The following is a 24,677-nucleotide window of genomic DNA, read 5'->3' as shown; positions in this document are numbered from 1 at the left end:
TACTGCTCCTTGGAAAACCTGTGGGGGCAGTTCTACTCTGTCCTATAGGGTCACTATGAGTCAGAATTGACTCAAAGCCAATGAGTTTGATTTGGTCTTTTTATATATTTAAGAAATCTTGGAAGGACATCTTCTGCATAAGATTTGAGATGAGATGCTATTAGTGCAAAGCTAGTTTCAGCTTTCTATGTATGAAAAAATAGAGAATGTGAAAATCATGAAAAAACAGTAAATTAGAAATTGGAATATCTTGGCATGCAAATATTAATAAAATTTTTCAATAAAAAGGTGAAATAGATACAATTTAAAATCAGGGCACAAAGACTCAGACCCCCTTTTTTAAGCTCATTCTTCTCTAGTCCATCTTTTCTTTATCACCCTCAGTCTTGATGAAAGCAAATTACCCATACACAGGATATATGTAGCACAATATCACTACCATCAAAAGACAGGATGCTGGCCTCTCAAGCAAGCGCACTCTGGGACCAAGTCTTCCCTAAAGGAGCCAAGCTGTTGCTAGGTAAGGCAGGAAGGGAAAGGAGAAAACATAGACTGCAATAACCAAAGCGGGAGCAAGCAAGGACAAAGTAACCTGGCATTTACTGAGCACTTACTAGGCTCAGCACTGTTAGGGGCTAGGAATCCAAATTTCTAGAATGCATACACTCTTTTACAGAAATCTCCTACTTGACTTTTCGATTTTGTATTTTAAAATGATTTTAGACTTTGAGAAGGGCTTCAAAAATTGTAGAATTGGTTCCCATATACCTTTCTGACCTATAGTGACCCTATAGGACAGAGTAGAACTGCCCCATGGGGCTTCCGAGGAGCAGCTGGTGGATTTGAACTGCCAACCTTTTGGTTAGCAGCCATATCACTTAACCACTGCACCACCAGGGCTCCACCTTTCACCTAGCTTCCCCTAATGTTAACGTCTCACACAACTGTCATACAATTATCAAAGTAGGAAACTGACCTTAGTATCAACTAAATACACTCTTTATTTGCACTTCATCAGTTTTTCCACTAATGTCCTTCTGTCCAAGGGCCCACTCCAGGATCCCAAATTTAGTCATCATGTCTCTTTAGTCTCCACTATTCTGGGACAGTTCCTCAGTCCTTTCTTGTCTTTCATGATTTGACATTTTTGCTGACTGACTTTTAAACAATCAAAGCAGAGTGTTTAAGTTCTATGAGAGACGTATTTTTTGCCTTGGACGGGAGGGTGAGAAGGTTCACAGAAAGGTAACATTTGAACTTGGTCTTGAAAAGTGGAATTTTCCCAATGTATTATTTACATCTCATCTGTTCAATTCAAACATGTATTTATCATAATGGTCTCTGCTCTTACACATCTTATGAGATGTTAAATAAGTCATCACAAGTGTGTTGAGAATTACAAAGAGGAGATAAGGAGGACAAGAGACACATTCAGCAAATGGATTTCACCTCATCTTAGAGGCCAGGAGAGCTTCCCTGGAGGAAATGACAGTAAGCTGAGATCTGAGTGATGACCAGGGGTAGGTCAGGTGGAAGAGAGAGCATGAGTGGTCCAGGAAGCGGGAATAGTATCCACAAAGGCTAGAATCAGGAGCATTTGTCATCTTCTAGTAACTTAAAATGCTGTGTCATTGAGACACTTATTAGAAGAGGGTAGGGGGAAGAATGCATTAGATGATACTGGAAAAGACAGGAATGGCCAGTTACGTATGAGAAATTTAAAATATGGACAGAAAAGTGAAATACAATGAGATTCCTATATCAAATGCATGCCAAGATGTTTTTCTGAGTTATCTGGAAGGAAGAAAGTTGGAGAAATGAAAAGGGAAAGGTCATGCCAATGCAAGAATAACACACTCAAAGGATCAAGAGATACCTGGGGACTGAACAGTACTGTGGTCTCCTACAAGATGACAAAGATTAGGAAACCAACAAATTGGGGCACCAAAAATAAGAAAAAAATCCTGAAAAGTAGAGATATTTATTATTTTTCCTAAAAAACAACATCATGGAAATTGTAAGAACTATGTTAAACTTCCTTAAGCACAGTTTAATGGCTCGGTATTGTTTTATTATGTCACACAGGTGATATAATGTCAGGGTTTACTGCTTTTAAATGCCTTGGTCTTGGCTGAAAATATAGATTCTGAGGACATTTGATATAAAAACCCACAAGAACATGAGATGGATTAAAGAGTACAGAACACAGCTTGGCAAGATGGCAGTGGAAGACTAATACGTAGGGTGTGGGTGGCAGATTAGAAGCCACTGAAGGTCGGAAGCCATAGAACAGTGAAAGGTCTGGGAAAAACTTGGTCAAAGAAATTAGAGAAGGAGAGGCTTTCAATAAGGAGGCATCCCTACCCATAGAGGGCGAAGCAGGATGAGCACTAAAAATGGTTCCTGTGAGCTGCCCCTTAGGCAAGCTGCCTCGGATGACCTTCCTTAGTTTCAGAACAGCAGTGGGCTTGACACTGAACTCAGCTAAGTTCAGGAGCAAATGTGATCTAAAGAAACAGCACTACTATTGAAAAGTCTCTTCCAGAGAGTTTGTCTGTGAGCGAAAGGAGGGAGATAAAAAAGCACAGGTATGGCAGGTGGAGTAAGTATTTTTATGGAGGGGATTATGTTTCCAGGCTGAGGAGAAGAGTAAGCTGGGCAGGGCTGTTTGCTGAGAGAGGTTTGCACATTTGCAAGGGTCCTCTCATGAAGACAGTGCCCTGGTTGCATAGCGGGTAAGAGCTAACGAAAAGGTCAGCAGTTTGAATCCACTAGGTGGTCCCTGGAAACCCTATCGGACAGTTCTACTCTGTCCAAAAAGGTTGCTATAAGTTTGAATTGACTCAGTGTCAACAGTTTTGTTTTTTGTTTATTTTTGTTCGGTTTTTTTGTTTGTTTGTTTCTAATGAAGACAGCTGCAGTAATTTTCAGCCTTGAAAATGTTTTTCTTGCAGGTCTAAGAGAACTAGATGCAAGATAATCTGCCTTGGAGACTGACCAGCTTGAACAATGGCCCTGAAAACCTCTGGATTTAAAAGGATCTGAGAGCTCCACCAAGGCCGCCTCAGACACAGTAACTCTGCCCCTAAAAGGAGGTGATGACTCCACTATACACTCTGCCCAGCACTAAACATCCCTCTTTTGTTCTGGAACATTCCTCAATGTTTTTGCTATTTTCCTTTTGTTTATGTATGTGTGTGTGTGTGTGTACCTGTGTGTGTTAATACCATTTACTGATTTGACATTTTTTCTTACTGACCAACTTTGTTTTTAATTAAAATATATATATATTATATATCATCCCTTGTACACGTCCTTGTTATGCACTTTCTTTAATTTACTCTTTTGCCCTTTTAATTCTTTGGATGCGTTAGCTCCTAGTGACCCAAGCTCCTGGTACTTCTCTCTCCTCCACCTCCAATGGCCTCTTTAACACCAGCCACTGTATCCTTCCAATGTTCTCTGTGAAGAATGAGACAAAGTCGTCTCTTGAGAGACAGGGGCATGGAGGTAGAGCGGACATTTGAGGTAAGCGCTAAAGCTAGGATGGTCCAGACAAATAGGCTATTCACCTGTTCAGTACTGATAAGGGTTTTGAAAACTGTTTCATATGCAAAACTAGTTTCAACCTAAAACCTATTTACAGAGCATTTCAGCAAGGCTGTTTCATCACCAGCTCACAAGGTCAGTTGAAGACTTATCTTCCCCGACCTTGCATCAATAGTCATAGTTGAATCGCCACACTCTATCTTCTTATTTTTATTTCACATGCAACCAATTAGGATTTACTGGGCACTTACCATTTGCATTCTTGGTCAACCAAGTAATTCTAGGTGAAGCTAAAATGGAGGTGGATACAAGGTGCACGGAAACAAGGTATGTGAGGTTCTTCTTCAAAAACATCATTTGACTCCATTTCTTTTTACTTTCTCCCCTCCTCTCCCATCTTTCTCTTTGCCCCAGACTAGTTCTCTTCTAATCTATCTAAAATATTATCCCCAGTTAGATGATTGAACACAATAAAATAGTTCCAAATTGCCTCCACAATAAGTCAAATCTCCTAAAATTGGGATAAAAAAGTTCCAAAAACTGATACCATCCGAAATATCTATCTCATCCCCACAACCTCAATTTCTCACCTCATCTAAGTAAACTGTAATCACAAGTGCACTACTATTTCTTACCAGTGCATTTAATCAAAGTCTTCTTTTAACGTATTCTCGAGCGTCTTCAGTATTTGAAGAGCATTATTACTAGGATGACTGGGACAGTGGCAGTACATAAAATTCCAGACATAGAAACACTTGACTTATTACTTGCTTGGAAGCAACAGCCCAGCAACTCATCTTTCCTGTCTCTTCCTGCTTCTGTTATTCTCCTGTCATCTGTCTCCTTGGCCATTTGACTGATGGGGTTCATCACTGGCATTTCTCTGTTCTTACCTTCTTCTCTGCCCCAGTGTGAAAGATGAAGCATGGCTGGGGACCATTTAGGTGACTATTTCCATTTTCAGAGTTGAAGCTCCTCACTTCTCCTGGGTTCTGTAAAATGCGATTTCATGTTTCGGTAGGGACCATGGGCTTATAGTGCTCCCACTTTATCCACACTTAGGGCCAGAAGCCAGGACACTGCGGTCATAATATTAACACCCAAAATGTATCGTAGCCACAAGCTTGTAGCAAAGAACTAAGAAATGTGTCAGTCCTATAACCTTTCCAGCTTACGTACCTACGAAATTGGGCCTGGGGTGAGGTATACAAGCACAGGCCCCATCTAGTGAGCACCTGGCTCCGAATCTTAAAAAAACCCATTTTGAGGACAAGAAAGAGTAAGTCTGAAACACACACACAGAAATTTGAAAGAGATCAAGAAGCATAGAATTAGAAGTTTTAAAAAAGTGAACCAGAATAGTCATCTCTGTTCAACTTTGTTAGAATGGTGATTCTTAAACCGTGTCCCTAGAGGTTTTTCAGAAATGCCTCAAGCACTAAGTGGTTAAGTCTTCAGGCTCTTACACTTCCCTTAACCAGAGAAGCTCCATTTCTTATTTCTTTTACATAGTGGACCTCCATGTCAGACTTCAATTTAAAGGTTATGTCCTGCAGATTAAAAAAAAAAAAAAAAAGGTTTAAAAACCATTACCCCACCCTGCGGCTATTCATGCAATCATCCATTCAACAAACATTAATTGAGCATCTACTATGTGCCAAGCACTGTGCTAAGGGATGGAGACACAAAAATAAGTAAGGTGTGGTTGCTGCACTCAAGCAGTCCTTCCTGGAGATGGGGAGACAGACATAGGAAGTAATGCTCACTGCACAATGTGAAGAGGTGCTGTGGCGGACGAAGAACAAGAAGCTTTAAGAGTCCATAAAAAAGATGCTTTGACATCCAGAAACTGGCTTTTGAGGCTCTGCTTATACATTCCCAGTGGTGGAAAATCAAACAAGGTAGCCAGCTCTATTTTTAACACTTCTAAGTATTAAAATTCTTTTAGGGCTAAAATCTATCTTCTTGAGCTTCTTGTGGCTTCAACCCCTGGCTCTAGTTCTGTCTCTAACTCTACAGAGACTATGCCCATTAACCTTTCCCATGAGATTGCCTTTTAAGACTTGAGTTCTGTCATCCTCCCCTTCCCTTGATTTTCCACCCTCCAGGCTGTATAGATTTTATTTATACGAATTGTATCATGGTTTCATCTAAGCAAGGCAAAAAAGGAGAGAATACTGGAAGAAAGGAGACTTGAAGAAATGGCTCTTCTAGGCGAGCAGTTCATTTCATTTGGAATAACTATAACAGCAATCATGGTGATATCCTGGAATCAAAATATATCAAATAATTAAATGAGATTATGTATAATAAAATGTGGACCAAAGACCTTTAAAGTTCATTTTTCTTTATTATCATTCAAAATAAATGAAAATCTAGAGGGTGGCCAAAAACATAAATGAATATATGTAAAAATGGTTTATTGATGTTACATTACAATACATGATTATGTTCAACGCACTGTCTCTCATTAGCAATGCATCCTTCAAAGAGCCATGTGAAACTGGGATGATCACCGTGTATTTAACGTTGTTGCTGTCAATCCGTGCATACACATCTGAGATACACTGCCTGTGATAAGTACATCTCTAATTTTCACTGACTAAACCTACACTTTTGTGTACTCTAGATCAAGCAATTAAGTAGGATCAATTTGTTAAAAAATAAATATCTGTGTTTCTAGATGTCATGAGCAACATATATTTTTCATTAAATTTTACTGTTTCCCTTTTGTTACTTTTTAATTACTGGGGCTTTTAAGGAAATGATCATGCTTAAATAACATTCCAAAATACTTTCCGTACCTAATTTTATAGAACATTTCAATGTTTCTTTCTTTCTTTTTTCTACTATCTCTGTGCATGGGACTTGAGCTATGTAATGGATTAAGAAGGTTTGAAAGTCAGCATAAAGCCTAACACACATTTAACTTTATTTCTATGAAAAAAATCCATTAAGATGAATTTTCTGAACAGAGGCTTTGCATAAGTAGTATGTTTTACTGTTAATATAAAATTTAAGTACTACCTGCTTCTAAGGGAAGTGAAGTAACATATAAGCCTGTTTAAAGCAAACATGAAACAAAATAGCATGTGTAGCTGTTACTATGATGTGTATCAAATTTGGCTGTGCTCTTCCTGGCAGCCTAGACAAAAAGGAAAACATAAAAAGAATAATTAATTATACTTAGTTCATCTGTTAAGACAAACCATTCATGTTCCTTAGGAAGAATAAACATTTTCACTACTAAATTCTAAACAGGATTTATCAAGAAGTACTAATTGAGGAAATTTTTAAAAGGAGCATTTATCAGTATCATGCCTTCAACAGAAACATGTGACAGTAGACTGAAAAACAATCCTCAGAACACTATGTATTACCCAGATCTTCAATAAAGTGAGGGCATAGCATTAACGTCACTTCCAAAAAAACCAAACTAAACCCAGTGCTGTCGAGTCGATTCAGACTCATAGCGACCCTATAGGACAGGGTAGAACTGCCCATAGAGTTCCCAAGGAGTGCCTGGTAGATTTGAACTGCCGACTCTTATGGTTAGCAGCCGTGACACTTAACCACTATGCCACCAGGGTTTCCTAATGTCCTTAGTGAGGGTTTTTCCACAAAGTCCCCAGGGTAGTGCAAACATTTAAGGCTCAGCTGCAAACTAAAATGTTTGTGGTTCAAGTTCACCCTGAGGCAACTTGGAGAAAGGTCTGGTGATATACCACTGAAAAATCAGCCACTGAAAACCCTATGGTGCACAGTTCTACTGTGACACACGTGGGGTTGCCATGAGCTGGAGATGACTTGTTGGCAACTGGTTATATCGAAGAATTTAAGGAATATAGCTCTCTGGTGATCATTAATTCATGGGTGGGACTTAAAGAGAACTGACAACTAATATTTCCTTTATTATTTTTCCTCAGGTGCAACTGTTACTAACGACAGATGTAAATTACAGCTCTAAGCATTACCTTTTAATCATGCCTGAAGGAAGAACTTTAGATGCCAAATGTAAAAGTACAAAATTAACACTGCATTCTAGAACCTGGAAAACCATCTATAATTCTCCCCTAGGTAAGGAGTCACCTCACCTCCACACAAGTCAGACACAGTACCATCTAGGATCAAAACTGGCCTCAATAAGCAGCTTTGGATCTGCTCAAAGTTCCTGAAAAACTGCTCATTTGAAATTCCAAAGTACCGTAACAATGAGTATTATTTCTCTAAATATTTCTCTAGTCCAAGATGTCTCAGAGCTTTTAATTAACTGACATGTAATGTAGACCTCCCAAAGTAGACACAGAATGTGCAGTAAACTTATCTGACTACAATCTCCGTTTTTTTTTTTTTTGAAGCATCTTGCAAGCCTATGGTACATAGTTTGGAAATTACCATCAGTGATGATGTAAGTCAGAATATTTTCTGGACGGGTATTACCATCTTGGAGTCCCTGGGAGGTACTGTTAACATGACCAGCTACTAACCAAAAGTTTGTAAGTTCAGGTCCACCCAGAGGCATCTTGGAACAAAGGCCTGATGATCTACTTCTGAAAAATCAGCTACTGAAACCCCTATGGAACACAGTTCCACTACGACACACATGGGGTTGTCATAAGTTGAAATCAACTGGACTCCATGGCCAACAGCAGTGATGATGGTGGTGGATCACCACCTCAGCAAAAAAAAAAAAAAAACCTCCGTGCTGTTCCATTAAAATGTTTGGCTTACAGCAGCACTGACTCCTCAAGGATCTTCTGTGCTAAATTAACCTTAAGACATGTCCCCAGGCAACCGAATGAACCAGGCTTCAAGAGAGCATTGTTTATCATTATTGAAAAATCATCTACAAAATAACAATAGGTTTGGTATAACCTATATTGAGCTGCTTCTTAAAACAATAATGTGACAGCAAGATCACCAATTTCCTAGAGCTGGAATAGAAATTCAATCTCTTCAGCCTAAAGAGGAATATTTTTCTATTGAATTATGTCAGGAGGTCATTCAAGTAAGAAATCTGATAATTGTAAGAGTAAAATAAGCTGAAAGAACTCTTAAACATTACACTGTTCTATACCATTTGATACTGAAATCTAATCTGTTAGTAGATCATTCCTTTCCTTTACAGTGCTGTCATCAAAAAAGTACCTGAATATATTTTTTGAAGAATCTTCACCAGCCTAGGCTCAATAATAATCATAAACAATATTATTGTGCTGTATGCCATGGTTTACTCATATTAAGCCATTAAACTCTTACAACAATCCTATGAGATCAGTATTATTATCACCCCTATTTACCAAGCAGGAAACTGAGGCACAGAGAAGTTAGGCAGAGGCAGAAGGAGGATGTCAGCTCAGCCTGTCTGGCTTCAGAGTCCATGGGCTCGGCAACCTCTCCACATTGGGTTGGTATGGTTTGGCTCATTGCCAACCAGTCCATATTAGTGGGTGCAGGGAGACCTGAAGATAGATCTTGAATGCTGTGAAGAGTCTGACACTGGTCTTGGCTGAAGTCTCAGAAAAATGAAAAAGAATGTAACAGTAGTTAAAAGTATAATGTTGTTAGGTACCATTGAGCAGGTTTCAATTCGTAGCAACCCTATGTACAACAGAACGAAAACACTGCCCAGTCTGTGACATCCTCACAATCGTTGTTATACTTGAGCCTATTGTTGAAGCCACTGTGTCAATCCATGTCGCTGAGGGTCTTTCTCTTTTTCAATGACCCTCTACCAAGAACGACGTCCTTCTCTAGGCACCGGTCCCATCTGATAACACGTCCAAAGTGTATGAGACATAGTCTCTCCATCCTTGTTTCTAAAGATCATTCTGGCTGTACTTCTTCCAAGACAGATTTGTTCATTCTTCTGGCAGTCCATAGTACATTCAATATTCTTGGCCAACACCATAATCCAAAGGCATCAATTCTTCTCTGGTCTTCCTTATTCATTGTCCAGCTTTCGCAAGCATATGAGACGACTGAAAACAACATGGCTTGGGTCAGGTGCACCTTAGTCCTTAAAGTGATATCTTTGCTTTTCGGCACTTTAAAAAGGTCTTCTGCAGCAGATTTGCCCGATGCAATCCATCATTTGATTTCTTGACTGCTGCTTCCATGGGCGTTGATTGCAGATCCAAGTAAAATGAAACCCTTTGCAACTTCAATCTTTTCTCCATTTATCATGATGTTGCTTATTGTATTATAGTATAATATTTGTATAATAGTACATATAAATAGTGTAGTATTTGTATAATAGTGCATAAAGATAGTATAATGTTCGGTCTAAACCAGCTTGCTCTTCATATAAGGTAACTGATTGCAAATGAAAGACATGCACATTATTCAAAAAAAGGTTGCAAAGAGTTTTCATGATCAACTCAAAAGACTAATGGATTTATAATACGGGAGAGGTGAGGTTACTTTTAGAAAATAATGTAGCCTACACTTTGAGGCTGCCCAGAGAAAACTACATCCAAAGAACACAAGGATTGTTACCCAAGAACTGAGATTCCTCAGGGCAGAATCTCAATTATCTGGCAGTGAACATTCTCATTGAGACAATTAAGATTGCTAAACACAAAGGGATAGTGATTTCCAAGCGCAGAAGTGTTCTATAGTCTATCAAATTAGGAGAAGTGTCCTAGGATGATAGGAACAGTCAACCCTCATAAAGTGTTTCCTGTGAGCCAAGCATTCTAAGAGTTTCACATGTATTAGACCATTTATTCCTTACAATAGCACAACGAATGTACAGACTGAGAGGAAAACACCACATCACTTGCCCAGGTAGTGGCTGCAGGAAACTCTGAACCAAGGCAGTAAGGTTCCGGAGCCTGCATTCACCACTCCACCATGGCTGCCTCACCTGGAGAAAGGAGTTCCCTGTATCAATGCACATTTTGCTTTCATAAACTATTTCTTTGGAGTCCATGGCTTTGTTCATTTGTAGCCCTAATAATTAAACTTAAGCGTTGAAACAACTGGAATGATGTTTTCTTTTCAATCCATTCATTCAACAAATTTTTATTATTATCCTACCCTGCGACACACACTATGCCAGGTCCCAAAGCCACAAAGATGAGTAAAACAGTCTGTCCTCAAGGAACACACACTCTTAGCAATAAATAAAGCTGTCGGCGATATGCTGGTTTATGTTTAGGAGGGCATGTTTTTCTCAAAAGACATAAAACAATATTACATTAGTAAGTCCACAGACTGAAATTCTGGTGGTGTAGTGGTTAAGTCCTACGGCTGCTAACCAAAGGGTCCGCAGTTCGAATCCGCCAGGCGCTCCTTGAAACTCTGTGGGGCAGTTCTACTCTGTCCTATAGGGTCGCTATGAGTCGGAATCGACTCAACGGCACTGGGTTAAGTCCACAGACAATGAAAGGCTATTATTAGAAATAGAAACCTTTTCTTTATCTCTAAGTTTTAAACATTTTTCTTATGCTGCAAAAAGCAAATTCTGGGATGGTAACTTTTTAATTTGATTTCAGATATCCACCTCAAAGACTGTGACACGCAAATAATAATGCTGACCCCATTATTAGAGATAAGATAAATTCTTTCAGGTTTGCTGCTTAGGCTGTCAGTTTTGTTTTTTTTTAACAATATAGGTAAAGGTTAGAGCTGTTCTTGACCAGGCATCTTCATCTTTGATTCACTCAGGTTGTTATCTGTGAACCTAATTTCGGACCTTCATTTTCTCCACAACACACATGACAAATGATGCTCACATATAACATTCCCTAAAACCTACCCTATTTTTAATAAACCAAATTGTGATGAAGTTAACAAAGAGTGTCACACATTTTTTGGTATGGTATTTATAAAAGTATTTCCTAACCATATGGACAATGAAACGGCAATTTAAAAGACCTCAAAATTTTGCCATTTTTCGTGGAACAAAATGAATAAACATTAACTACAATTATTTGAAATAATTTTTTTTTAATTTGAGTCTCTTTTCCCAAATGTTATTCCACAGGTGAAATTAATTAAGCAAAAAGGCATGCATTATTAAAGAACAAGCATAAAAAAATACTGTTTTATTGTTTTGAATTACAGTAAATAGAATTTATAGATCTTTAAACTGTAATAAATATGAATTATGTTACTACAAATTTCACTTACTCATCACTTTTTTTGCTGTTTTACTAATTATAACTGTGATGTAGTTATTAACATAATTGGGAATTGCCAAAACTTTTACTAGCACAGAAGCAATGCACAATCACAACCACGTGGCCATTCCAGGTGCATTAGTTTCAATTCTAACCCTGTTCTCCTCCATATATGAAAGCATATTAGAAAGCAATGAGAATTATTACGGATATGTTACACATTGAATTGTGTCCTCCAAAAATGTCAACTTCCCTAGGCCATGATTCCTAGTATTGTGTGGTTGTCCACCATTTTATGATCTGATGTCATTATCCTATGTGTTGTAAATCCTAACCTCTATTACATTAATGAGGCAGGATTAGAGGCAGTTATGTTAGTAAAGTAGGACTCAATCTACAAGATTAGATTGTATCTTGAGTCAATATCTTATGAGAGAATCAAGCAGAGAGGAGAAGGGACCTCCTATCACCAAGAATAAAGATCCAAGAAGGGATCATGTCCTTTGGACCTGAGGTCCCTGCACAGAGAAGCTCCTAGACTAGGGAAAGATTGATGACAAGGACCTTCCCCATAGCCAACAGAGACAGAAAGCCTTCCCCTGCAGCTTGCACCCTAAATTCAGACTTCTAGCCTCCTAGACTGTGAGAGAATAAATTTGTTTGTTAAAACCATTCACTTGTGGTATTTCTGTTATAGCAACACTAGATAAGTAAGACAAGGTATAAATGCAAATCTCCTTTAAATTATATAAAAAATGAAATCATTAGAAAATCTTGGAATTTATTAGTAAATCTAGTATACCACAGAGCTGATCAAGATAAGCTGGTATATCATGACACAGTGGGTAAGAACTGTCTGTGTTAACTACTGGCCCTTGAGGAAGGCCTTCCCAGGCCACCTTTTCCCTGATGAGAGGTCTGGCAATTTACAGTGTAACAGAAAGTTTTAAAGATTGTCAACCTGAGACCTGAAAAACCAAAGAGTCTCCATGCCCCCTGGCAGGAGAACCACAAAGATGAAGACACTGAAGGTGGATCAAATGAGAAAGAAAATGAGAGTAAAACCCAGAATGCAACAAGTTTTCCTATTTGATGAGACATGTATCACCCTTCTGGATGGCCCACTTCTGTGCTGACCAATTGGGAAACTTTGAACCAAGGCAGTCAGGTACCAGAGCCTGCACTCACCACTCTACCATGGCTGCCTCACCTGAAAAAAGGAGTTCCCTGTATCAATGTAAATTTTGCTTTCATAAACTCTTCCTAAAATCCAGGTGCCCTGCAGGAAAATAACATCAAGTCCAGTAGTAACCTCAGCAGAGCAAAATCTTGCTTTTGAGATACCCATCCATCCTGACACGCCCCAAGGGTTTTAACCATTGAAAGGAATAAACATCCCACAGAATTCAGTAAGTGAAGAAGAATGCCCTCATTTTCTTTTTGGTAAATGCCTACTTACTGACTCACACCATCAGAGTTAGACCTGGTTAATTATGCATGCCAGGAAACAGTTCTTGGTAGTGGGACAGTCTGTGGGCTTCTCAGGCAAGGCTATCTGGAGATGGAAGAGGGGGCTGACTAGCTAGCTTTTGGGGAAAAGAGTATATTGTGACAGGGGAGAGTAAGACAGAGAGAGGGCGGGAATCAGGCACAGAGTCCATGAATCACGCACAGAGCCCGTGTTCTCAGCTGGCAGAGACGTGGGTAGCAATCACGGAGTGACAGAATGGATACTGCTGTCAGTCACTGTAAGCACTGACAGGCAGGTTCCAGAGATGGCACAGATCTCCCAACTGTGAAGCCTCTCCATGTGGGGTTTTCAGTTGAAGAGTAAGACATTAAATGGGGCAAACTAGGGTACAGCCTCATTGTCTATGCCGGGGTAAAGGCAATGCAAGACCTCAAGCCTGACTTTTCCTCAGGATTGCCTCCAGTTCCTCACTAAACAAACACATCTAATAGCTAGGAATGTGGGTCACATACTGGGCTAGGCACTGGGGATAAAATCAAGAATAACCCACAACTCTCACCCCGGGATGCTTAGCACCTACTGACATTCACCCAAGATTGGAAGCAAAGTGATAGGAAGAGTTCAGAACAACCTTCTCATGGGAGTTCTTTGTGAGAAACTGAGGCAGAAGTGATCATACTAGAAGTTATCTGGCAAATCCTTGGGAGGGGCTGAAGCTGTAGTTCTTAAGCTTTGTGGGAGGCAGGGGTATGTGGGTAAGGTTCTGTTAACCTTTGGCTAAAAGCTATGGCACACACAACAATGCATACTATGGAGCCTCTGAGCCCTGAGCATGTCTACCTCTGCCTTATAATGCCAGTCCCACACAACGTCTCCTTAAAGTTCCTGTCAAGAAAAGAGAATTAGGAAAACTTAGAAGACCCTTCTAACAGCGAAGATGATTCAGTGATATCCTGTTTATACTCTGGAAGGAGGAGAAGGCAGGTGTTAGAAACCATTCCAATAAACTGATTATGAATTAATTGTTCTATCTCCTCCTAATGAGTTTCATCCAGCAATCTAGAGCAGTACTTCTTCAACTATCTGTGTTGGAAAACCAAGGTTTTTTTGTTTTGTGTTTTAATTTTCAATCCACTGTAGGCCAGTATTTTTATAAATACAATGAAAATGAATTGCTAAAAAAAAAGAAATAAAAAAAGACACACAAAATAAAAACCCAGATTTTTTATTACTAGATTCAATAGACATGAAATTTCTGTGTCAAATTGCTATAAATGTTTCTAAATTCTGACTCTCAATTTTTGTATTTATGTCATCCTAGGCCAGTACAAACAGTTCAGTGGTCACAGAACCAACCACACAGGTCTCCCTAGAGCAAAATGATTGTTTACTAGGATTAATCCTGAAAGGTCACACTGACTCACAATCCTCAGGTCTCCCAGTTCCTACTGTCTTTGGATTTTAAATTCACCAGACTACGTATTCTGTATTGGAGATCATGGATGTTGAGTCATGCATTTTGTTGTGCTAAGAAATAACATTGCTCTACAAGAGAAGTGACCACTAGTTCAGAAATTCTGTGGCAGAGAAGGATTGGGTTTGGGGACCTACCGCATTACTCAGGTCAATGGTAATATTGCTACCTTTCCTGGCTAATTTTAGGGCAACTGATTCAGGTTGGCATTTACGATAAAGTACAGGAAGGGCCACTTTAGAGTCCATTCGTGAAAGGAAAATGAAACATCTTTCAGCCTTGTTTAGTGTATCAGTTATCCTTAGAGCAGCCCCTCCTTATGCCATGCTCCTGGGTCACAATTTAAACATAAAGTAATATATAAAAGTGAATTTATAAGGAAGTCCACTAAAAAGGAAAATAGTAAATATTTTTTTTTAATTTAAAAGACAAAAAGTTCCACATGGTATTTTAAGCTTCGGCCTCTACCCACAACAAGGCGATGTCTGTGTATCTGCCTCTGGGGCTAGAGTTCATAGCAGGGGCCCTATGGGACTCAAATGTTCCTATTTGGGGAATCAAAGACAGAAAAACCTCATTCATGTCCCTGCTTCCCTCCCCCAACACACATTTTATACCTAATCAGGTTTAGGCGTGTGGAGCTTAGCTCCCCTGGGAAGTCCTGACTTTGTACCAAGAACAGTCTTAGCACTTCACCTTCCAGAAACCCCCTTCAGAAGCCGCCAGTGTACTGTAAAGTACCTTTCACATAACAAATAAAAAAAATTTCAAAATAAAAAGTATTAGAAGCATCATATTTTTAAAAAAGCAAAATGCACACACCATTACTTCAAATTTCCCATTCCAACAGATTTCTTGGGGGGAGGGGAAGGATATGGATATCTTTTTCTGTTTGCAAAACTGTTCAGGGAGCCACCGCCAGGAAAAACAGTCGAAAAAACACAGGAACTGGAGTAGGGGTGGAAATCTTAACATAAACCAAGTTTCTTGTACTATGCCCTTCTCCCTAGAATTAAAGGCAGTACTCTACCTGAAGTCCTGGTATTCTAAAAAGATCACACGCATTTCATTGCTGTGTTAAAATTAATTTTGTTCACCACAAGACAGACATCACATAGCATTAGGATTTTTTTTAAGTCAGAAAGTATTTTTTCCTCACATGTGTTCCAGATGTTATGATCTGTTTTCTAGTGGTTGGTGACAAATGTAGAAAAAAAAAAAAAAATGTAGAGGATATGCTAAATTTAATGTGGAGCGGGTTTCTCAGAATCTAAAGAGCCCCGGTGGTACAGTGGTTATGCACTCGGCTGCTAACTGAAAGGTCAGTGGCTCAAACATACCAGCTGCTCCATGAGAGAAAGATGTAGAAGGCTGCCTGTCTGCAAAGATTACCCATTGCTGTGGAGCCAATTTCATCTCATAACGACCCTACAGGACAGGGCAGAACTGCCCCAGAGGGTTTCCAAGGCTGTAAATCTTTATGGAAACCAACTGCCCCATCTTTCTCCCGTGGAGTCACCGACCTTTCAGATAGCAGTCAAGCGCTTTAACCACTGCACCATCCTTGTAAACCCTATGGGCCAGTTCTACTCTGTCCTATAAGGTCGCTGTAAGTTGGAAGTGACTCAGCGGCCACGGATTTGGTTTGGTTTTTGGTTACTATGTTCTTAAAACTGCATCTTATATACTTAAAGAATATCTTCAAGTTCTTCATTTCATTTTTTTATCTTTGCTTATTTTTAGCCTTTTTAAACTTTTATCAGCATAGCCCTAATTCAAGAAACCTTCACATGTTACTATTTTAGTCATTAACAAAAGCAGCAAAATTCTGTAACCACTAATCTCTACACTTTCCTAATATGTTTATTTCAAATATATCCATCCTGCATAGCAAAGAAAAGGGTTGTTTTTCAAACATTGTGAAGGCACTTCCCTTAATCCAAGAATGTATTGCTGAGTAACAGGGAAACTGGGGAGAGAAAGTCTTACCAAAAAGGATCTGTTATTAAGCATTTATGGTAAAACTATGTCACAATGCATATCAAGCATAAATTAGGGTTTATAAGTGCATATTTTCATGATAATATAATTCAGGTACAACAATTGATAAACCGTAAGATGTGATTTCCTTTTATCATACGCCAAGCATAGGGCTCCATTTTAATCATTATTTATCCAACACCTAAAATATGCCACAGGGGAAATTTACTGCATTAATTTCAATCACCAAACATTTTAAAGAATGCTCTAAGCCATTTTTAAAGCATTATTTCAATTTCCCCTGTTTTCTCAGCATCATTCTTTTTAAATCAGATATTGTAGAAAACATTAAAATGGATAAATTAAGTCATTTTATATAATGTTCCCTCTGATGTTTGTAATTTTTAAAATAATTATATTCCATCATCTCTTCTTATATCTCTGAATCAAAACTACTTCATCCAACCAGTGATATTCCCAAATGTACCTCCTTTTTTCTAATTCTCCCAAACTGCAGAGTTTTAGAGCATGAAAATGTTTTCAGACAAGTATTTTTAAATTATTCAGAAAAACCCTGTCAGCAGGAATAAATTTTTTTTCTTAAGCAGAAAAATGATCCTTTCTCATATTTAGAAGAATTCCATATTATTTATCTTACCTCCCCTAATAAAATAGTGATATTCTCAAGATAAACAAACAAAAGAAAGTCCAAATTCAAATATCAGTCTTCATTTGACAAGTTCCCCCCAAAACTCAAGAATATCATTAAAGCTATAAGGATCTTTTATAGAAATGTAAAATGAAAACTCAGTATACATGAATAATATAAATGTCACAGAATCTTAACATTTAAGCCTTGGGCTCACCTTAAACTGTATATAAAAACAATCAACAAGTATTAAACATCCATCATGAGTGGTTCAGAAATGGGTGAGGCCAGGTGGTCAGTCTCACAGGGGCTGTACCTTTGGGAATCACCATGAATCAGGATCTGACCTTTTGTGGTTTCAGAAAAATGATTTTGTTTGATTTTTCCCAGACTGTAACAGGTATAATGGAACCAATTAACCATAATCTAAGGAAAATAAGCTGATTTAAACTTCAGATTATCATTTATTTAAATAGAAGTTTTGGCTTGGCCCAAGTACTAGTGACCTGTCTATATGGGCCATGGACTTCCTAGGGACTGGGGATGGAGCATCTATTACGGAAGCTAAGTTAGCAATTGGCAGATGGTTTGGTGGAAACAAAACCGAACAAAGGTTATTATATTTCTCAGGGAATCAGATGATGTAGGTTGGTGAACTGCCCTTCTCTACCTTAAGATATTTTTGTGTAAGGAGCAAGATGACTCATTAATAAGCAGTGCACCTTAACTCTGGAAAGTGCTAGAGAAAAACCGAAAATTCTTTCACTGCAACTCAATTTTTTTTTTTTCTGGACTACACAGGAACTTGTTTGCACTTATCATTACATCATTCTCCCCTATTTTAGCTTACATAATAGATTGTTGTCTGCTTCCTAATAACATAAAGACAGGCACCTCAATGAGACCAATGAAATGAAAAAATGAAGCAAGAATTTGGTTTGGGGGTTGATTTCTCCCCCAGATAATTACCTCAATTAGCCATTCCAATGAGAGGGATAAGGAAGTAAGGTAAGCCAGAAAGATGCATCACAATGTAAAATGTTGACTTATCTCTTCATTAATATATGATAGAGTATAAATTTGAATAAATAAAAGGGCTGGAGATATGTTCAGAAAATAATGTTGCATAATTTTTTTTAAAAAGCCTATACATAAAAACACCTGAAATAAATTCTTACGTAGGTCAAGTTACAGTATCTCTAGTGGGAAAATTTATTTGTACAATGAATAAAAAAAAAAAATTAATATAATGTATAAATTCACAGAGAAATATAAGGAGTACAGAGTGACTAGAAACATTAAAAAGCAAACAACTGTCAATAATATAAATCCAACAGATTTTATATGTAAATCAAAAAATGTTTGTAAAGAATGAGTTGTTTGTTGATGTGTTTACTTTTGTCAATTGTTAGTCTATCAGAGTCATACAACATGTATGTTACAGAGTTGGCTTGAAACTAACTATTGGAGGTTCGATTCCTTCCTTTCTCGAATTGGATTTTACGTAGGCTGGCTCTTCGAATGTATGATGTGGAGGTGGACATCCATTAAGTCATTCTACATTTGTTGTTGTGAGTTCTACTGTAGAGACTTCACGCTTAGAAGCAAATGCTTCTCAAATTATAAAGACCATTAAAATTACGGCTACTAGAGAGATAAATGAGCCTATAGAAGATAACATGTAAATATTATCAAGAATTAGGATGAGGCAAGAAAAAAATGAGAAAACAAAAAAATGCAAGATTTATATTGGCCTACAAATTTTTTTATACTAAATATATGGAACACTTCACGAATTTGCGTGTCATCCTTGCGCAGGGGCCATGCTAATCTTCTCTGTATTGTTCCAGTTTTAGTATATGCAATCGGCTCGACAGCACTGGGTTTATACTAAATACAATACAGGAAAGGAAGACCCCAAAGAGATGGATTGACACAGTGGCTACAAAAATGGGCTCAAGCACAGCAACAATTGTGAGGATGGCACAGGACCGGGCAGTGTTTCCTCCCGTTGTACACAGGGTCACTATGAGTCAGAACCGACTCAACAGCACCTAATAATAACATATTAAATGCTAAAATCTCAGTTGTCCAGCATTGTTGAGTAATGTTCTCTTCCACCTGTACTCATCTTCCTGCTTATCCAGCTTAATGTTTCATGGCCTATGACTGTGATCACTCCTTTGCACTCACCCTGGCCCTTCTCTACCAACAGCATAATCATCTATATCCAATAATTTGCCTTCTTCCTTCCTCCCTCAAGCAGCTGAATGCTGCTAGAGAGAAACCCACAATTGCGATGACAAGGCACACGTTACATTCATGTCCAAAAATCTCAAGAGCACTCGGCAGTGCCCGGTGAATCTCAGAGTTACCAGGAGAAGACAGCTACAATGAAAAGTACCATCAGGAAAATTATGGAAGAAACCTAAGCACTAAAGAGACCTTTTGGTGTCTGGTTAAGAATTACCTTCCAATTATTCATCACTCCTAGTCAATATTTTTATCATTCCAGAAAAAGTTACGTAACTCATTCGTATTTTAGTTCCTTGTTACTAGTAGATAAAATCACCATTTTATAGTTTGTCATACTATGGTGGCTTATATGTTGTTACAATGCTGTAAGCTATTCCACTGATATTTCAAATACCAGCAGGGTCAGCCATGGTAGACAGGTTTCCTAAGAGCTTCTATACTAAGACAGACTAGGCACAAGGGCCCGACAAACTATTTGCAAAAACTAACCAATAACAACCCTACAGATCACAACAGAATACTGTCTGATATAGTGCTGGAAGATGAATCCCCTAGGTTGGAAGGCACTCAAAATACACAGTGGCTGCAACAATGGACTTGAGCATACCAGGGATCACGAAGATGGCACACAACCAGACAATGTTTCATTCTGTTGAACACAGGGTCACTATGAATCTGAGCCACCTTGACAGCAGCAACTAACAAGTAGAAGAAGAACAGATATAAACAGCCTTAATCAAACCCAGATCCCAAAACTTTTCCTTAAAATCTCATAGCCTCTAGTCATCCATAGCTCTCTATTCCGCTTCTTCCCCATCTCTTTATTGCTTGAACATAACTTCAGGGCATTCTGATCCTATCAATTGCTTTTCACACCTTATCAATGTTAATGAAGACCATATCCACTGGCCTGCTAAGATTCCCACTTATTTTAATGGAATACTCCCCATCTCCTTAACACTCCTGTCCCACCACTAAAGAATGAGAATGCAACAGTGTGACTCATTCATTTGGAGTAAGGCATAAAAGGATCTCTCTGACTACCTTCTGGCAAAATTGTAACATGAGGCAAGGATGCTTCCTGTCACTCTTCTCATTTGGGATGGCAGAACCGAGCCCCTGGAGCCCCTGAACACAGCCATTCAGATGACAGGAAATTAAAGCCACACTCCTAGGAAATGAGATGCCCTGATGTTACCATTAAAGGCAGGTGATATGTGAGCCTTTGTTACCAGTCTTGAGACATCACCTCCCACCCAGAGGGGAGTAAGAGATGAATGCAGAAGCCTTTCAGCTCAGAGAACTGTTTATAACAGCAAAGAAAATGCTGTGATAGCCTCTGACCTGACATGTCATTCAGGGAGACACACTAAGTATCCAGGAAAACTGTTTTCCATAAATCCAAGATGTGTCAAATGCCTAAAGCCCCGTGCAAGATTCCACATACAATGCTGAGAAAGATGACTGTTTCTGGCTCCTCAGTATGAACACAACAATACATTAGTACAAAAAGACCCTACCCTGGCTTATCCAGAGCTGTTTGGACTGCCTTCCAGCCAGACTCCTGAGCAACTCCTTGACCTCAGTCTTTATTTCTAATCCTTGGGTGAACCCACTGTGATGGTTAAGGTTCTATGTCAACTTGGCTGAGCCATGATTCTCAGTGGTTTAGCAGTCCTATGATGTAATGATCACTTCCATGATGACATTTGATATAACGTGATCACCTCTATAATAGGGTCTGCTGTAAGTGGCCAATCAGTTGAAAGGGTGTTTCCTTGGGCATGCGGCCTGCATCAAATGTAAGTGGACACTCCGGCAAGGCTCAGGGGTTTTTGTTCACTCTAGATCCTGCAGCTGGCTCCTGTTCATCTGACCTCCAGTTCTTGGGTCTTGAGCCAGCAGCTTACCTGTGGTCTTGCCTGCTGATCTTGGGATTCGTCAATCTTCACAGCCTATAAGCAAGAGCCCTGATCTCTTACCTCCCAATATTGGTTGCACCAACCCTTGCAGCTACGTGAATCAGGAGTAGCCTCTATTCTGATCCAAAGACTTGAGACGTTCCAGCCTGTACAACTGTGTGAGCCACTTCCTTGACATAAATCTCCATATATATTTATACACTTTACTGGTTTGCTTCTCTAGATAACCCAGCCTAAGACACCCACCTTCCCAATTCCCTGGCTTTGTGCCTTGATCCCTCCCACTGATGCAGACCTGGCTTTTAAACCCAGCACACTGCAGGCTCCTACAGGTGGGCTCATACCACTGACAGCATCAAGCCACTTGTTGGTCTCCTGGGACAGGGCATAAGACTGTGTCACGTCAACCAGCACAAAACTGGGACTGAAAGCACAAATCAGGAATATCGAATCCATGTGAATCTGCTTAAAACCATCTGGAGAAACTGTGATCTATGTCAGGAGGCACTTAAATGTTTGCTAACTCAGTTCTGTACATCTAAAAGTATGTTTTTTTCTCTGCACCGAATAGTCCTCCTTTATACAACCTTATGATTTCAGGCCATCTTGAACATCTTCCCTTTGTTACTGTCAAGTCACTATAGAGGCTTCTGCTAATTTCCCCATTTTTCTGCCAAGTGAAAGGAAAGAGAATTAGAAAAAGGGGATCACTGCTTCCATGAACAACAATGCGAAAAATTAGTTCAAAGAATGTAGCTGGTTTATGTTTAATTTAGAAACCAACTATTTGTAAGAAGAATCAACAACTGTGAAATTCTCTTTGGGAAAGAATGAAGAAAGCCAATTAATAAATACACAAAACAATCAGCAGTAAACACTTTATATATATATATATATACATATATAGTTTCCCTACCTCTAGAACACATCAGTACCCTAAAGCAATTTATGCAGTGCAAGACTTGCCCTGGGAAGAAGCATCGGCATCACTGCCCTGTTTGTCCTCTACAGAACCAGGACTTCATGATTTCCTGTCATTGTAAAGCAGAAAACAGAGGCAATTCTTTATATTCTAAGCTTGTGAGAAAGTCCCAAAACGCACATTTTGTATGCTCAATTTTAATCTAATATTTCTAAATATCGGGTGTATAACTGAAGATTTTGGGTTAGAAAAGTGATGCAAAGACTGCCAGTTGCTGACCCAACATTTACTTTTCCTTTATCTTTAATAGCAGGCTCTTATATTATTGTAAGCTGCTTGATGGCAACAGGTTTGGTTTTAGGCTTTTATATTATTCTAAACTGCAAATTGCCCAAGTTAAAAACAAAAGACACTATAATTCCCAACTCCCTTATATAAAAAAAAAAAAAAAAAAAAAAACCTGTTGCTGTCAAATAGATTCCAACTCATAACGACACTGTAGGACAGAGCAGAGCTGCCCCATAGGGTTTCCAAGGAGAAGCTCGTGGATTCGAACTGCCAAACTTTTGGTTAGCAGCCAAGTTCTTAGCCGCTGCACCACCAGGGCTCCTAAGAGTGGCCAAAGTGATGTGAAAAGAGGCTACTGACTGGGGCTTCTGGGAAAATGCTATGAAGAGAGATGACTCAGTCGGCAGTCTTTTGCCCTTTTCCTTTTCTCCCTCCTGCTGTCTGCAGGTTGGCTGGGACTCCAGTGGTTATCCTATGACTATGAAGTGACCTTGAAACGGAAAGCCTGCCCTAAGAATAGTGGAGCAAAAGATAGAAAACTCTGACGGCTATGCAAATAGCATACAAGCCCTTGACTACTTGTCTCAAGATTTTTTTTGCATAAGAAAAAAAAAAATGAACCTCTGTCTTAAGTAACTAGTATCTTGGGTTCCTACTGCTAGTAGCTGAACCTAATCCTAATTGATACAGATAGCTATTGGGTTGTTTGACCTTTTAAAAAAAATTTTTTTTTTCATGCAACATTGCACATTATTTGGTGGAATAATACCACCACAAAATCATCATCTACAGCATCACCTGACTCCTTGGACATGCCTGGCACACCCACTCATACTCTTTCATCACCTCTCCCTCTTACTCAACAAGTGTTTTCCAAATCTCCTCAACTTGCCACAATCCTCCATTCCCTTTTTTAACCACACTAAACTCTCAGCAGAAAACCTCACCTTCCACTTCAGAGAAAAAATAAAAATCACCAAATAATGGCCACCACAGCTTCCTACAACAAATCTCCCAACCCACCTGAATTTTGAGTCTGTATGGGGTAAGAGCTCAGGCTCTTGGTTCAGAAGGACCTGGGGCTGGAATTCCAGCTCTATCACTTACTTGCTGAGAAATCTTGAAAAAGTCCCTTACCCATCTAAGTTTCCATTTTTTAGCTATGAAATATGAATACCTGTTGTATCTATACCATAAGAACTTCTGAAAGGATCAAATAATTATTTTATCATATTTTTAGCAAAACGTTTGGAACATGGGAAGCACTGAAACAATGTTAGTTCATATTCTATCTTTGTTCATATCATAATGATATCTACACCGTATCTGTCACAGTCACAATACAAAAAGACTAGCACACAGTTGGAACATAATAAATACTTGCTGAATAAACTATACATTATCAACCTCCATTTAAAATCTTGGGAAAAAAACTTGAGAGCGGGAACCAGACAAGGATGCCTTTATCACCACTCTTATTCAACATTGTGCTAGAGGTCCTAGCCAGAGCAATTAGGCTAGACAAAGAAATAAAGGGCATCCGGATTGGCAAGGAGGAAGTAAAATTATCTCTATTTGCAGATGACATGATCTTACACACAGAAAACCCTAAGGAATCCTCCAGAAAACTACTGAAACTAATAGAAGAGTTTGGCAGAGTCTCAGGTTATAAGATAAACATACCAAAATCACTTGGATTCTTCTACATCAAGAAGAAGAACATCGAAGAGGAAATCACCAAATCAATACCATTCACAGTAGCCCCCAAGAAGATAAAATACTTAGGAATAAATCTTACCAAAGATGTAAAAGACCTATACAAAGAAAACTACAAAGTACTACTGCAAGAAACTAAAAAGGACCTACATAAGTGGAAAAACATACCTTGCTCATGGATAAGAAGCCTTAACATAGTAAAAATGTCTATTCTACCAAAAGCCATCTATATATACAATGCACTTCCGATCCAAATTCCAACGACATTTTTTAATGTGATGGAGAAACAAATCACCAACTTCATATGGAAGGGAAAGAAGCCCC

At 38.9% G+C, this 24,677-nt stretch overlaps 1 protein-coding gene and 1 non-coding gene across 2 annotated transcripts in view; both read right to left on the bottom strand.

Moving 5' to 3' along the window:
* The window catches only part of GRIP1 (glutamate receptor interacting protein 1), a 793,654-nt gene that overhangs the window by 613,490 nt on the left and 155,487 nt on the right, over positions 1-24,677 (bottom strand). The gene's annotated exons all lie outside the window — the stretch shown is intronic.
* On the bottom strand, positions 19,023-19,127 carry LOC111748451 (U6 spliceosomal RNA). The gene has a single exon (XR_002784168.1). It is a non-coding gene; the product is annotated as a U6 spliceosomal RNA (small nuclear RNA).

Source organism: Loxodonta africana, chromosome 4, assembly GCF_030014295.1.
Source record: "Loxodonta africana isolate mLoxAfr1 chromosome 4, mLoxAfr1.hap2, whole genome shotgun sequence".
Classification (NCBI taxonomy): Eukaryota; Metazoa; Chordata; class Mammalia; order Proboscidea; family Elephantidae; genus Loxodonta; species Loxodonta africana.
This window is presented reverse-complemented; position numbering and strand designations above follow the sequence as displayed.